Genomic DNA, 17,748 nt, shown 5'->3' with positions numbered 1-17,748 from the left:
TGCCGGTCATCAAATTATTGCGACAAAAACAAAGAAAATATCTGTGAAATCAAGTCTCCATGGGGTGACTAATCACTAGGAAAAAAAGTCATTTTGGGGGTGAACTATCCCTTTTAAGCGTCTTGCTCATGGACACCTCAGTACATAGCCGGGGGGCTGGGAATCTTGGGACGGTGTTCTTGGGACCATGTGTGTTTTCCCAGGTGGCCTCCCTTCCCCATTCAGCTATGGCTGCCCTAAATACCTCATAAACGCATCTTCAAAATGAACCTGCTCCCATTACCTCATCCGTTTCATCAAACCGAACAGGCTCCCATGAGCTCATCTCTATATATGTTCCATCGTTGCTTTCCAGGGCTGTAGAGTACGGTAGCGATTACGTGACGTTATGCAACTCGTTTTGATTGATTGATTGATTGATGTAGTTTATTTAGAAAGACATGAGAATAGTACATGACAGTACATAACAGTACATGGAAGTACAAATTCACAATACAAGGTCTACTAAACTGGAAACCCTCATTAAGCATTACGCTTGTTTAAGATGAGGACCCCATGCACACAAATCATGATGAAATATAAGAGGCAGGCAGATATACACACTACTATACAGAATGTCATACAATCAGCTTTCAGGTTACTGGTATGACGAGAGAAAAAAAAAAAAAAAAAAATATATATATATATACAAAAGAGGAAAATGAAAGAGGGGGGGGGGGGGTAGGGAGGGGTAGGTTAAGACTTAGACAGGGGCCATTTTCGAATTGCAGCCTCCTGAAGGTGTATCTTTAGGGCAGTTTTGAAAGTGAGTAGGGTTTTACACTCCTTTACTCCTTTTGGTAGGGCATTCCACATTTTTGATGAATAGCATGAGAATGAGTTCATACCCTTAGTTGAGCCAAATCTGGGTTGAACATGATCAGTGGAGCTGCCTCTGGTGTTATGATCATGGACTTCATTAACATTTTTGAAGTATTTTGACAAATACAGGGGGATCCCAATGTTGTGGTGTATCTTGAAGACCAGGCCCATAGCAAGTTGCTGTACTCTGTCCTCAACCCTAAGCCATCCAATCCTAGCAAAATGAGCAGGGGTTAGATGGGTTCTGTGATTGAGGCCAAGAAGTAGCCTTACAAGTTTGTTTTGGGATGTTTGGAGCCTTGTTTTTAAGGCCTTGGAGGTGTTGTGATACCATGAAGTGCATGCATAATCATAATGACCTTGAATGAGGGCCCCTGCAAGAATCTTCAGAGTATTCTTACTGACTAGGCGATCAATCCTCCACAAATAGCGTGTTGTTCGGTTGACATTTTTGATCACTTTTTCGGCGTTTTTGTTACCGGAGAGGTTTGCCTCCAAGATGGAGCCCAGGTAGGTAATTTCATCCTTTCTTTTGATGACATTATCACCCACTTTGATCGTGAAACTCTCTGCCTTGCTAAGGTTAGGACTGGACCCAAAGAGGATGGATTCAGTTTTACCCAGGTGTAATGAAAGTTTGTTGTCAGAGAGCCAGATGCAGATCTTGTTGAGTTCGGAGCTGAGAGTTTTCTCAACCTGCAGCCTGTCCCTGTCCGAGACTAGCAGGGCCGAGTCATCTGCGAACAGGAACAGCTTGCAGTCGCAGGCCGATGACATGTCATTCACATATATCAGGAACAGTAAAGGTCCTAGTATACTTCCTTGTGGGACACCACAAGTCACAGGGAGGGGGGGGGACTGGGTGCCGTTTACTTCCACCACTTGCTCCCTCCCTTCCAGGTAGGATCTCATCCAGTTCACTGACGTATCATCAAAACCTATTGCTTTGAGCTTATTGATCATAATTGGGTGATTGACGGTGTCAAAGGCCTTTTGGAGGTCCAGCATGACCATGCCGCAATATTTGCCCTTGTCGACATCTTGTTTGATAGAGTCGTTCAAATAGAGAAGGCATGTGTCAGTGGAGTGGTTTGTTCTGAAACCAGATTGGAATTTGTAAATTAGATTTTTTTCGGCAAGATACTTATCGACCTGTTCATAGACTATTTTTTCCATGACTTTCGAGATGGAGCTAAGAATAGAAATAGGGCGGTAGTTGCCAGGGTCTAATTTGTTTCCTTTTTTGTACAGAGGGGTCACCCTTGCTTTTTTGAAATCGTTAGGGACCCGTCCCTGTATGATGGAGAGGTTTATTATGTGGGTAATGATTGGAGCAATGGAGGCGGCCGAGTCTTTTAGAAATTTGGCGGGGATATTGTCGAGGCCTGTGGCTTTGTGTTGATGAAGAGCACTCAATTTTTTAAACACCTCTTCTGTTTTCACAGGGGAGAGTTTAAAATCATCTTTCCGTACACCCTGTTTTTTGTAAAATGAGTCAACATGTTCTTCACCATAGCACCCAGAGTGAGGGGGAAGTTTTTCAACCAAATCTGAGGTTATGGTCGTGAAGAATATGTTGAGGATTTTACTCACTTCATGTTTGGATGTGATGAGAGTGTCATTCACCTTGAGGCTTATGTTTGTAAACCTGGTTTTCAATTTCTTGCTGCAGCCTAGTAGGTTGTTGAATAGCTTCCAAAGCTCTCGTGGTTTGCTTTTATTTTCCTCAATTTTGTCATCGAGGAAGCTTTTTTCTGCTAGTTCGAGCATGCGATTAACCTTGTTTCTTAGCTTGTTTCTTTCTTTTACAAGTTTAGCTACGTGGGATTCGAGACCTTTGTTAAAACACCTGGCGAGTTTGATCCTACCTTTATGAAGCTCAGAACACTTTTTGTTTCTGACCTTCATGGCAGTAAGGATGTCCGAATTCATCCATGGTACCGGGCGGGATTTGACCATGACGGTTTTCATGGGGGCCACACTGTCCAAAATTTGAATGAATTTGGTTTTGAAACCAAGCCAAGATTCGTCTACCTGTGTGCTGTTTAGTACGTCGGACCAGTCCAGTTCCTCTAGCCTGCGATCTAAGTCCTCACTCTTATAGTTTTTGAGGTCTCTGATCGTGACTGATTTGTGGCAACCGTTCTTAGGTTTACGTTTCTTTCTGGTGCAGAAGATCATGTTATGATCAGATATGCCACAGGTAGAAACACCAGTATTGAGGATTTTGTCCTTGTCCGTTGCTAGAATGAGATCTATGGTAGTTTGAGTGGAAACACACAGCCTTGTGGGCTGGGTGATTAGCTGGTGGAGTGAGTGCCGATGACAAAACCCCTTGAATGACTTATACACTGACGCTTCCTTACAGAGCATGTCTGTGTTAAAGTCACCAAGAAGAATCGTCTCCGCACACTCCACCTTAGCCAAACACTCCTCAAGTCTTTCATAGAAATCAGTCTGGTTAGGAGGTCTGTATATGGTACCGACTAGCACAGGCTTGGAATTTTTAAAAATGATCTCGACCCACACAGCTTCAATGGCTGCATCCTTCAGGTCTTCACGAAGGATGCACTCATTGTCAATATGTACATACATGCATACACCACCTCCGTTTCTCCCATTAATGCTCCTATCATTTCTGAAAAGTTTGTAATTTTCAATTTCAATCTCAATGTCCTTTATCGTATGATCAAGTTTAGTTTCAGAGAAAGTTAAAATGTCAACCTTACCATCATAAAACATCTGCTTGATTTGTGTTAGCTTGTTTCCTACAAGGGAATTCACATTGAGGTGAATCATGTGCAAGCCAACACCGAACGATTTGATCATTTGATCAATGGAGATGTGTTTGTCCACAGAGATATCAAGTTGAGGAGCAGTATCGAGGGGGGAGGGGGGTGTTGTGGTGTTAGCGTCCATCAAAGCATCTGTTCCGTCGTAGGCAACTAGCTGTGGGGGTTGGGGGGCGGTGGGGGGCCTTTGTCTGGTTCTCGGAGGTAAGCAACCAGCTGTGGAGCTTGGGGGGTGGGGGGATGGGGGGGGCCTTCGTCTGTGTTCTCGGTGGTCCATCCTGGTCCCTGCGCCGCCTGAAGCCACCAGAAGATGTGTCCGTGGATCGGCTTCTTCGGTCGCGCAGCGTCTCTCCGTAGGACTTCGTGGTGCGTTGAGGACGGCTGCGGTGTCGATGTAGTCCGAGGGTGCGTTGGCTTGCGTTGGCGTTGAGAGAGGTTTACCTCACATTCATGTACTCTGTACGATGTCTATTACCTGTCTATTACCTTCTTATCAACATGTGACCCTGATGACACAGCATGTGGCGTGAACATACTGTAAAGGTTCATATGGGAACAAAAAGTCCTTTACTTTACACTACAGTGGTGTAAAGTAACTAAGTACATTTACTCAAGTACTGTACTTAAGTACAATTTTGAGGTACTTTTACTTTACTGGAGTATTTCCAATTGTCTATACTTTTACTTCTCCTCCACTACATCTCAGAGGCAAATATTGTACTTTTACTCCACTACAATTATTTGAAAACTTTTAGTTACTACAGTAGTTACTTTGCAGATATACATTATTACGTTATAAAACATACATTAACCACTTTAGCCCTATATTATACCTCGGCTATTCAAACATTTTAGTACTTTTACTTTTGGTACTTTAAAGTAATACTAGGTAACGTTTTCAACAAAACTAAAGTAAAATTGTATATCTTTTGTGAGTGGCAAAAGTTTCACAACACCCACTCCATGAATTTCACCCCCGGAAGCCTTTTATTTATATATTTTGTATTGAACGCTGTCGGGGGGGACTTTCCCGGGAAAATGACGTCATCTGGCCAGAAAACGGAACTACCGCAACGGTTTCCTGTTTGGCCAGGAACTACCGCGCTAATAACAAAAAGGAACCTCACGCTGATTTTAAGAGAATGTAGGATTGGAAGATCGAAAAAGAACAGAAAAAGAAAGCACAGCTCATGGTAACTAATGCTCCACTGGCTAAGAGAAACGATCCGCAGATAGTATAAAACAATTAAAAGATCGCTTTTTGAAACGCTTCCGGCTTCCGGTGAAAACAAATGGATTTCTGGGTAATCGAGGACTACGGAAATTGTATGCAGTGACGGTAGTGACCAGCAGAGGTTGCTAAAAATCGTTATTTGTGAATCTGCATTGTACAACTTTAAGTACATTTTGAGACCAATACTTTTGTACTTTTACTCAAGTAAATTTTGAATTCCGGACTTTTACTTCTAACAGAGTACTTCTACATTGCAGTATCGATACTTTTACTTAAGTAAAATATTTGAGTACTTTTTCCACCACTGACACACACCAGAGATTCTCAACCTTTTTTAATTTCAAGGAGACCCAGTTTAATATGCGTTAGTTAGGCCACGGCTTTACATGAATCAACCTGCACTCTAAAAGAGTTTTGTCAGTATTTCCGACGACATTTACTACTGTCAGTTGCTGCTGTTAGAAGGACTAGGGCAGTCACGATTACACATTTAAGTAGACGATTAATTTTCACTCAAATACTTGCGATTAATGATGTAATTGTGTGTTTGGCCGCTGAACATTGGAACATAATGAAGCCTTTTAGGCTCCGTAATAAAAAATTGCACAAGGGGCAAATATGACATAATAACTGAAATATACAAATAAATTATTGACATATTTGATAATTTTATACATGTAAAAATAGCAGAAATAGCTGATCTACAAGCTTACAACGGGTCATTTAGTGACCCGTTGTAAGCTTGTAAATCTGCTATTTCTGCTTTTTAAATTTTTGAAAATGTGTGATTTTTTTTTCAACATGGAATCGATTATGACGATTATGCAAAAATAATTGCGATCATCTCAAATAATTGCGATTAGACAATTATGTAATAATTGTGACAGGCCTAAGAAGGACCCGACAGTGTGTTTGTTCCCTTCCACGGTTTCCATGTGCATGACATGACATAATGTCCCTTTGTCTCTACGCAGCCTTATCTCTGCATCGTAGTAACCTCATCTACTGTTGGATCACACAACCTATCTACTAACCCATTAAGACCTGGAATTCTTGATTTGAGCAAAAAAAATGTATAATTTTACACGTTGGCTATTCAAAAATAGCAGATATACAAGCTCATAGCGCGGCACCGAGTGCCGCGCTACGAGCTTGTAGATCTGCTATTTTTGAAAAATCGTGAAAATGTGTGCAAATCTTTGAATATATATATTCTTAAAGCGAACGTTTTTAACTCAAATCTTTGCTTCTGGGGGGTCCCTGGAACAAAATATCTTGAGATAGGGGTCCGCGGCCAAATACATGTCATTTTAGGGGTCCTTGACATGAAAAAGTTTGAGCACCACTGATATAGAAACATACGTTTTTTTCAGAATACTGTTGGGATTTAGGAGACATTTAGAATCGGTTTCAGGTCTTAAAGGGTTAAAACCCTGATAAAACCCAGACAAAGTATTATTTGTATCATAACAGTACAGCGTGTGATGATCGGCATAGTTTATCAAATGCAGTGTTTCCTCAGATCATTATTATAAAGCCCATCATAACCTTACATAACTAAATTGCTGGGGGGGGGGGGCAATTATGTCATTTGACCATTGAATGATAAGGAAATAAATGAAGGAAAAAACTCTGCATCCGTCAAATAATTGGAATTAGTCATTCAGGGCATTGCCCATTTCCTTGAACCGTGAGCTTCCTTCACTGTGGGCTACTTGCCATTTCCTTCTTGAGACTAACAATGCCAATGGAAGGAAGACTAGACTCGCAATTGTATGGGTCTTTATGTGAAGACCACACACATTTCTGTTGCAGTAAACAACTTAAAGGCATAGTTCACCCAAAAAAAAACAAAAAAAACTATCGATTAGTCACCCCATGGAGACTTGAATTCATGGATATTTTTCAGTTTTTGTCGCATTCCTAAACCAATAATTTGATGACCAGCGGATCGGTAGGCGGCAATTCCGGTAGGAGACACAAAGGAGACTCTTTGTGTCTCCTACCCGGAACATCAAACCATTTAGCCTGGGACCAGACGAATCTGCGAGTGCAAAAAAAAAATTGCACTCTGCGATTTGGGTCTGGCACCGCTCCATAGAGAATCCATTTCCTGCTCCAGAAGACGTGGGTAACCAATCAGGGCCCAGTATTCGAATATGGGAGACTGTGATTGGTAGTTGGTTGTAGGTCTAACCAATTGCGTCGAGGCCGAGGGCCATTGTTTTGATCCCGCCCCTTGGGAAAAAAAACTTCCTCATGGAAGCACCAGACTCATATCCACGCAGTGATATAGTCTAGCTACGCCAGGCTACAAACCATTGACTTAGGAATGCGACAAAAACAACCCTATATCCATGAATTCAAGTCTCCATGGGGTGACGATAGAAAAAAAGTCATTTTGGGGGTGAATTCTTTTTTGGGGGTGTTAAAAAAGCGTGTTGTGTGGGTGGAGATACTCTCTGGAGACACCACAGGCCAGAGAGCATCCCTCCACCCACACAACGCGCTTTTTTAACATTTTTTTTCCTGCCACTGTGCGCTTAGTAGCCGAGGACATTAAGACGATATATTAATATGACAGATGAACTGAATCAGAGCAGATGAACAAAATCATGACAGATCATGATAAGATGAATTGCACTACTATTTGCACAGTTTTTTTACACTACGACGTGCTTATTTATGATATTTGTCTTTTAGGGAATGTGGTAGGAGGATTGTAGGATGTATGTTTTCTTTTCTTTTAAAATGCTGACCCTGGGAGCTGAGCTCCAAAATTTCCTATGCACTTGTGCAAATGGCAAATAAAGTCTATTCTATTTTTTCTACTTTTTTGAAACATTTTAATAATATGAAACAAATTTGCCAAAAAATGATAATAATAACCTGTCTACAAGCCTATCTACAAGCTCACAACACTTGTCGGATTACTTTTTGAACATTTTTGAAAGAAATTCACCTATAATGACGACATGCCTAAAATAGCGATGCCAGGTTTAATGTGCCCAAAAGAAGTACTTGCTGGACTATGTTAAAGAAGTACTTACTGGACTATGTTAGTACCACCATCATGTTTGGGCCTCTCTGCCATCATCAGGGTGTCACAGTGTCACACCCTGATGCATGGCAGTGAGGCATGATGTTATGTACTGGAAAACGCAGTATTTCCTGGTTGCTTGTTTTGTTTAACGGGAGCCTTCTTTAAGGTGACACATCTTTCTGTAAAGTAGTTATAAAGGTGTTGGACTATGTAAGTAACTGTATCACCAACATGTTTTGGCCTCCGCGCTATTACTTCCTTCACCATTATTTTTGTCTCTCACATGACCTGAAAAATTCCCTCACTCTGTGACCTCCCAGGGTGACTCAGGTTTGCAAATATATCGGTGGCTTCTTCTCATTTTAAAATAAACCAGAATATACCACCTTCATGTTTACCAGAGCTATAGTACATTGATTGTCTGGTTCGCTTGTGACCAATGTTTCTTTTGCCAAGTTCATGCACATCTCAAACAATCAGTGACGCAATCGATCTTGCCATTTTAACACGTTAAGGTTTATGTCTGCATGATTTGCTCACAGTGACACTCTGATTGGCCTATTTATTTTATAATCTAGTTAAAAGATAGATATAATTTCTGAGCTGACGGCAGGCTTTCTGCACTCATGATGATTTACATTTCTCAGCCAGAAACAACTTCAGGGGCTTTGACATATAAAGTACTAACATACTTCTACTTCTACTTGTAAATGGCCTAACAAAGAAAGCACAAGTCTATTTTTTTCTCATCCATGCCATTCTTATCGCATTGTTGTACATTCGCACGCACGCGTGTGTGTGTGCACGCACACGCACACACGCACACGCACACGCACACGCACACACACACACACACACACACACACACACACACACACACACACACACATGCCTATTATTATACAGATTCTCTAGTTTCCAGGTAGGTTGGGAGGGAGCAAGCAAGCGAGAGAGAGAGCGATCATGTTTCATCACTCGGGGTCAGTTTACCTGTACGGCCCACAGCTTTGTGGCCCGGCACTAATTGTATAGCCCTCTCTCCTACATAGTGCATACCTCCTCCTCCTCCTCCTCTGTTTCTGGAAGAGACGGTTAAATTGGAATGAAGACAAGCCAACAACACCGCCAGACAATCCACCAACACCAAACTTAAACATGCAAAGGACCTCTCCAACATTTCACACTGTAAAGGCATTATGGCCTTGTGCGTGAGTGCGTGCAGCAATGCATGTTGGGAAGATAGGTCTCAAATGCATCCAAGCAAGCTAATGGAGAACTTACTTGACCCCAGGGTACATTTATCATCTCAAACTTTACTTCATCTGACAAAACCAACGGTTGTGACACAGCGCGACTATCTATGTAGGCAATATGACAACATCAGATGAAGCTCTGGCCTGCACCATGGCATGCATCTCTGTGTGTGTACTGTGCACACACACACACACACGCACACACGCACACACGCACACACACACACACACACACACACACACACAACACACGGTGCACAAGTGTAGCTCAACTAGTTTATCTACATTGTCCTGGGTCCGATTCCTGCCGCCCCAGGTTGCATGTCATCCCACCCCCATGCCCTCACTTTCCTGTCTACAAAAAGTGTGTTGCAGACTGTGCACGTGTCATCACGTGCGTAAGGTGTGTTAAGGTTGGTGTTAAGTGCTCAAAATGTGTCTCTGACCTTGTCTTGGCTATCATGTCCATGTGTGTGTCGTATGCTATGCGCGCATGCGTTTTCTTGGAGGCTGCATGTTTGTGCGCTTGTGTAAAGTGCCTCTGATATCTCTCATCGACCTCCCACTTCTGCCTCAGCCCCCCATGTCTGTTTCTGTGTGTTCACTAATGACTCCTATGCCTGGGTCAGAGCCTGGAGGTGACAGCGGAGAGCCAGAGAGAGTGCCCCCACACCACACACAGGCCTGAGTGGCCCCACCGCTGAGCCCACTGTTCAGCTACAACATCACACACAGAGAGGGGCAGTGTGCTCCTGCTCCAAAGCCATCTTAACCAGCACGCCGCATGAGTGCTTCATTTTCAGCCCCCCGGACAAAACACCAGTGTCCGGTTACCCCACAAAAACAGCCCTGCTGCCGCAACGGTCGGAGGCCTTTTGTTCCCACTTTAAATAAAACATAGTTAAGTCATTAGGCAGAAAGGCCCTCCTGTGCATTATTCAGTGGCAGGTTCATCTGAGACCAACAAGCAGGGAAATGCAACACTGTTCTTTTTTACAATGTCAGCGGCCCGGACAATATAATTGCATGTCTAAGGATTAAGGAAACATTCACAACTGTATGTTATATTAACCACTGTGTGTACACAATACCACTGTCTTTACAGTGTGGTAAGACATGGTGTTCTGTGTCACACAGAAGCTATAATAGGCTATTCATAGAGGACCATTCAATGCTCATTTATTATTGTATAACAATTAACATAAATGCAGTTGTTTGTTGGGAAGGTTAATTGATCCATGTGTATTTCTCTGGTACAATGCATAGAAAAGTAGCTATAACCAGAACTCTAATTAGTACAAAATAGTGATATTCCTGGTCAGAGGAGATAAGCTTCTGGTGGAAATGAGACTAAAAACAAATCAAGCTAAACACGTGACAGATTTAAGAGAAAAAGAAATGTCTCACGAGCACAATGGAAACAAAGTGAAGTCCCCTGGACTTTTTTTTTGTGTTATCCTTTTAGTCCAAATGTCTGACATGTACCTCCTGCTGTTTACATTGATGTCTAATAAAGTAAGCAATCAGCCAATCAAACCACACCTTTCACAAATGTGTGTATTGTTAATAGCTGTGTAATTTCACATCCATTAAATATGGTAGCCTGCCTCACAGAGAGAGAGAGAGAGAGAGAGAGACATGGACAAACAATGCACCTCACTGCGTGGTAGCCTTATTATTTTCCTCTCCTTTGAAAACAAACACCTGGGTAAATGTTTACATAAAGTGAACCATTCATAATAGAATTCAAAGTAAAAAAAGAAGGGAAAAAAGGGGGAAATAATAATAATAGAACTCAAAGAAAAAAAATATAACAAATAATAATAATAATAATAATGTAATTCAAAGACCATTGCTCTCATTCCAGGCTGGAATGAGAGCAATGGTCTTTGAATTACATTATTATTATTATTTTTATTTTTATTATTTTTATTTTATTTGAGTTCTATCATTATTATTATTGTTTTGTTCTTTTTTTTTACTTTGAACTCTATTTTTCCAGCCCACAGGCAGGCAGACCGCTGGTGACCGAAACCGCACAGCGAAACCATTCCACCTGTTGCTGACAAACTGGACTTGACTTCATCACATACCTGCTTTATTCATTCATCATGTCCCTTCTGTTTGCAGAGCTAACTCTGTGTTCAGTCCCACCGTGATGATGTGTAGTCTCTCGTGTAGTCTCTCAAACCCGAATAATATCTTTATTCATTTGTTCTGGAGTCTGTGTTGGCCGGTGATCTTGGAAGCGCGGATCCTACTGGAAACAATAATAAGCTTTCCCTTTTGCTGCCAGCTACCTTGGTCCGGTGTTGCCAGGTTTTGTGAGAGAGATAAGGAACCAGGGTCTATGAAAACAAGCCCAAAGGAAGCAACTAGGGCTACTACTTGAGCACTTATAATAATTTAAGTTTAACTATATAACTTATAATATAATATAAGTGCTCTCTATAGTGCTATATCCGACGTATAATAGCCGATCTACAAGCACACAATGCGTCGCACCCATAGACTGTATAAAAGGTCGCACCGCCATGCGTTGTGAGCTATTTAAAATAATAAAATAATCTTGTAGAAATGTTGAAAGATGTGGAATATTTTGGAAACAATTTAACAAAGCAAATCTTGTATGGGTGGGCGCAACCCGGAAAACTACCAATATATTTACAAGCTACTTAAAGTTGTACAATGCAAATTCACAACTAACGATTTTTAGCAACCTCTGCTGGTCACTACCGTCACTGCATACAATTTCCGTGGTCCTCGATTACCCAGAATTCCATTCGTTTTCACCGGAAGCCGGAAGCGTTTCAAAAAGCGATCTTTTAATTGTTTTATACTATCTACGGATCGTTTCTCTTAGCCAGTGGAGCATTAGTTACCATGAGCTGTGCTTTCTTTTTCTGTTCTTTTTCGATCTTCTAATCCTACATTCTCTTAAAATCAGCGTGAGGTTCATTTTTGTTATTAGCGCGATAGTTCCTGGCCAAACAGGAAACCGTTGCGGTAGTTCCTGGCCAAACAGGAAACCAGTGCATTTCCACCTCCGTTTTCCGGCCAGATGACGTCATTTCCCCGGGAAAGTCCCCCCAGTCCACGTTCAATATAAAATATATAAATAAAAGGCTTCCGGGGGTGAAATTCATGGAGTGGGTGTTGTGAAACTTTTGCCACTCACAAAAGATATACAATTTAACTTTAGTTTTGTTGAAAACGTTACCTAGTATGCCTTTAACAGAAAAACAAGCCCAAAGTTGCTTATAATAAGCGGACATGGCAACGCTGTACCTTGGTCCTGTACAAGCGGATGAAAGGTAACAGACTGCACAGTCCACCAATCAGCTGTAGGAGGAGGCGGGCCTTGGTAACTAGAGAACCAATGGTGGGGGAATTCCACTTGTTTGCTTTAGGGACTTTATTCTCTCTACACTTCATTCAGCACTTTTTCCACTTCATGCAGTAAAGTACTAAGTCCACACAATACGATCCAAATTAGGGCTATATAATAAAAACTTTACTTATGTGAAGAATTTATACCCAGTGGTGTCAAGTAACTAAGTTAGTTACTCAAGTATTGCACTTAAGTACACTTTTTACTTTACTGTGTTTACTGGAATTTTCAATACTTTTACTTCTACTCCACTACATCTTCAGAGGCAAATATTGCAGTTTTTACTCCACTACTATTTGAAAACTTTAGTAACTAGTTACTTTGCAGATATAAACTATTATGTCATATTATAAAACATACATTAACCACTTTAGCCCTATCTATTATTACAATTGACTTGTGGTTCGACACTTCCTGTTTATCCACATTCTTTGTTGAGCTTCGTTATAGCAGCCCACGTGTCCAATTTGCAACAAATTTCGCCCAAAAATCCATCATGCCTGTAGCCATTGCATAGTCTACTTTAAATTGTTCAGCATACATTTGTATTCGCTTTTTTGCCCATATTTGACACACTAAATGATTGCGCAACATTTCTACATCATTACGCAACATCTTGAAACGGAAGGCCTGCGGCAGCAGCTAGCAGAAATAAATTGTTCAACTGTGTGTGTGTGTGTGTGCGCGCCTTTTCAGACAGATTGTATACATCGCTTTAGCTCTGGCAGCTAACAGCGTTAGCGTGTTGTTTACTCATACAACGGAGCACAGCGCAACAGACCTGTGTGTGTTCCCAAATGAACATTACACATATCTTATTATTATAACCCACCAGCATAGTGAAACCCCAATGATGAGCAACTAGGCCAACGCAGAGCATGCCAACCTGTACCTGAGGGGTTTGAATTTGAGGAATTATAGTAGCCTGGTTCCAGACCACAGACCCCACCCACTCTCTGAGTGAACTGCCTCTCTTGATCTGGTGTTGTAATGAACCTATAGATGGGTTTCCGCGCGACGTCATCACAGAGCAGAGTGCGCAATCTGCGCATGCCTGGGTAGAACGAACCCGGAAGCGCCTTCACTCTGTTGTTGTGTTCGGGATTTAGATAGGCATAATGCTGCTATTATAGGCATATTAGGCATAATGCTGCTATTATATACAAACAGATCCAACTTCCGACAAATCCTTTTTATTGAGTAAAGAAGATATTACAAACTGCATAATTTAACTTTCATTAAACCCGGTGAAGACCATTTATTTTATGAATGTACATTTGACTAGAGCTGCTGCGGGTAATAGCGCCCTCTATAGGCTCACCCCTCCACTGCGCGCATCATCCTCTCATGTTTACAAACAGGAAACCCATCTATATATTCGGTACAAAAATGTATTGTCCAATGAGAGTCAGGAGGTGGGGGTGGGTCTAACGACAAGCCAATCAGCGATTATCTGCTAAAGCAAGCTGTGCGATGACGTCAGATGTAGGAGGATCCGTAGATCTCTTGTGATTGGTTTAGGGAAATTCGAATCCCCTCCCCCTTGTAATCGCCTACATTGGAGCCAATGTCAGACTGAAGCTCCACACAGCTTCAGTCTGATAATCAGGCTAGAATTATAGTATATCGCCTATATTGTACTGCATAGCGGCCTGAACCTCTAGTTTTATACATAGGCTATTTGAAAATAGACAATCTACAATCTGCTATTTTCAAACATATTAGTACTTTTACTTTTGGTACTTTAAGTATATTTTGATGGCAATACTTTTGTACTTTCACTCAAGTAACATTTTGAACACAGGTCTTTTACTTGTAACAAAGTATTTCTACATTGCTGCGGTATTGATACTTTTACTCTAGTAAAAAATGTAGTACTTTTTCCACCACTGTTTATACCGCTCAAACAGTCAGGATGTTGTGGTAATAATGTGCCTCAGTGCCTGAGTGGTAGGCTAATGGGACATCAAAAAGTGGTCTTGGGTGCCGCACACCAGTGTCCACATCATGCTGAGATCAAAGCGGGAAAAGAATACATCTGTGCAGTCAAACAAGTTGAAAACATTTAAATAAATGAATTTGAAACACACTTTTCAGTACTTGTCTATCATTAGTGCAAGTGCTACTGCCACTGCATGTAGGAGCCATAAGATAGCCTATTTTTGCCTGTGTTTTCATTTTGTTTTGTTTTCTTCTAATTCCATGGTTCTCCCACGCTTTGTTTTGATTGTCTCATTTCCGTTAATTGATTGATTAGCTCCTGTTGTGGTGCTTCCTCATTATCTCGGACCTTGGTCTTGTTTGGAGGTGGAAACGTGTCACAGTATAGGCCGAAGCTCAGCCTCTTGGTCTTGGCGCTAGTTATAACAAACAAATTAATCTATTATTAGGAACATTAGGAATCTATTCACAATAAAGGAGATTATACAGCACTGTTAGATTTTATAGGTTGCTCACACAAAAAAAAATAGGCCCATGGCCCACATGAAACAATTTAAACAGAAAACAATATTGATTGATTGATTTGTGACTCAGCAATGTGTGTTTTATAACCTAACACATCCTGTAGAATCACTTGCTTAGTACTATTTCATTAATGATTAATGAGTCAATTGTGTCTATATGACGTTGTGAATAGGTAGATAAATATAATTATGGTGATGTCTATATGAATAGGTTTCATTCAGTTATAGGAGCATTAGCTGAGTGATTGGTTGCACCTTGTATGAGATCTCTACCTTAACCCTAACCCTTTTTTGCACCTGAGCACTGTTTGACAGCACAGATATCTTACATTGAATGTTTTGCATTCATCTCAGCATGTGGACTATTTTTTAAGGCTTTTAAGCATGGCATTAGAGCTGTTTGACAAGTAAGATTATAATAAAAAAGGAAAAAAGAAACAGCCCTGGTCGATTGTGCCGTGGTAAAGAGTTAATTATTCTCAATGCAGTGTAATGTGAATTGAAACAAGCTAATCATTTCTAAGAGGCACTGCAATGTAGAGCTAATTTATATAAACCATTTAATACTTCCGTGTCATGCACAAGATTAGCAAAACAACCCAAAAGGGCAGTTATAAGCATAACATTAATAGCTTATATTCAACCTTCTGAGATTCACAAGGTATAGCAGAGTATTTTTTATACTGTATTGTATTGAGACCAGAAGAGCCTCAAAATAGTAGCCGTAGCAATATTACTGTACACACAACATGTATTTGTTTCATTCACACTGTTGTGTATGGATCTCCAAGGACACTGTAGCTCTCTCCAGACCTTTCATAATTACCAGTGGTGTAAAGTAACTAAGTACATGTACTCAAGTACAATTTTGAGGTATTTTTACTTTACTGGAGTAGGATACTTCCAATGTGTCGCGATGCGACGCATTGTGAGCTTGTAGATCTACAAAATAACTAGTAACTAAAGTTTCCATATAATTGTAGTGGAATAAAAGTACAATATTTTCCTCTGAGATGTAGTGGGGTAGAAGTAAAAGTATTGAAAATTGTAAATACTGAAGAAAGTAAAAAATCACACCCAGTGTGAAGTGAGCGGTGCTATTTATGAGTTACTAATTTCATCATGCATCTCGGTAGCCAATCACAGCACGTCCCGCGAAGTGACGTGCTTACATTTTTTACATTATTATTAATTTCATCATGCGTCTCGCTAGCCAATCACAGCGTATTGGTATCAAATATACTTAAAATACAAAAGCTTTGTAGTTTTCAAATGTATAAAAATAAAAATGTGTAAAAAAACTCAAGCTCACAATGCGCATTGTGAGCTTGTAGATCGCCTATTTTCAAATGGCCAAAATGTATATCGTTGGGGCAGAAACCAGCTCACTCCATTTTGACGATTTTGCATTTTTTTTCCATAAATCAGTGCTATTGAACAGCCTTTACGTCTGTGTGTTGGTAAAAAACAATTGAACCAATGAAAAGTATTAAAAAGCGCTTCTGACAAAACCAGCTAACTCCATTGGATCCTTAAACTTTCTGCCAAACCAGCTAACTCCACCAAAGGAGGGTGGAGTTAGCTGGTTTTGCTGACTCCAGGCTCCACCCCCTTTTGACCTCCAACCTAATTGTGAGCTTGGAGATCCATTCAGCTGTTCTTATCAATGATGAACAAAACCTCCTAACTCCACTTTTTGTTTTGTTTTTGTCATTTCCTGAAAAATGTACATTTTGGAGTTAGCCGGTTTCTGCCCGACAGCAGAGATATAGGGCTGAAGTGGGTAATGTTTTGTAATAATCAAAATCTACAAAGTAACTAAAGTTTTCAAATAAATGTAATTCCTGTCAGCCTGCTGCTGCTACCTGTGCACGTCTAGGGTTGGGATCCGGAACCAGAGGAATCGGAGGAACCGGAATCGGTTCCATCACACTTGGAACCGTTTGCAGAAGCGGTTTTATCACACTTTCAGAGCTGCAGGGTTACATTACATTACATTACATTACATTACAGTCATTTAGCGGACGCTTTTATCCAAAGCGACTTACAATAAGTGCATTCAACATAGCTAGGGAACGAAAACTACTAATCACCAGAAGTCTTAAGTGCATTTTCTGCAAAAACAAGCAACCAAGAGTATACCTAGCGCTAAGGTAAAAGTGCAATCAGCTACCTATTTCCTTAAACAGATGAGACAAAATAGCAAAATCAAATGAGCAGGAGCTAAAACAAATAAGTGTATCGACTAAACAAGATCCAATAAAACAATACAACAATAAAACAAGCGTTTGTACAACTAGTTAACAACAAGTAGGCCAGGCAAAGAGGAAGGGTAGTGTTTCCTGAAGAGGTGGGTTTTCAGCCTGCGGCGAAAGATGGGCAGTGACTCTGCTGTCCTAACATCAGTGGGAAGTTCATTCCACCACTGTGGGGCCAGAACAGAAAAAAGTCGTGACCGACCGTGTGGATCGGCCAGAAGGACCCTTGAGTGATAGTTGTGTGGGAGATGAGGTTATGTGGACTTCACGTCTGTAATGCAATTATAATACCGGTAGTTCTCAAACGTATTAATTTCAAGGACCACCATAACTCTGAGAGTGTACAAATGGAACCAAATGGACCCGTCGTGAGGGTCCATTTGGTTCCCTTTGTACACTCTCAGAGCTACAGACCTTTAAGGGTCTATTTGGAACCCCCTCAACTTAAGTA

At 40.9% G+C, this 17,748-nt stretch overlaps 1 protein-coding gene across 2 annotated transcripts in view; it reads right to left on the bottom strand.

Moving 5' to 3' along the window:
* The window catches only part of shroom1 (shroom family member 1), a 68,810-nt gene extending 57,405 nt beyond the window's left edge, over positions 1-11,405 (bottom strand). For both annotated transcript variants that reach the window (XR_013933662.1, XM_080436413.1), the window contains exon 1: positions 11,277-11,405. The gene's annotated coding sequence lies outside the window, so the exon portion shown is untranslated. The remainder of the gene's footprint in view (positions 1-11,276) is intronic.
* Between the last annotated feature and the right edge of the window lie 6,343 nt (positions 11,406-17,748).

The sequence above is a fragment of the Gymnoscopelus braueri genome (assembly GCF_963280865.1).
Source record: "Gymnoscopelus braueri genome assembly, chromosome: 8".
Classification (NCBI taxonomy): Eukaryota; Metazoa; Chordata; class Actinopteri; order Myctophiformes; family Myctophidae; genus Gymnoscopelus; species Gymnoscopelus braueri.
This window is presented reverse-complemented; position numbering and strand designations above follow the sequence as displayed.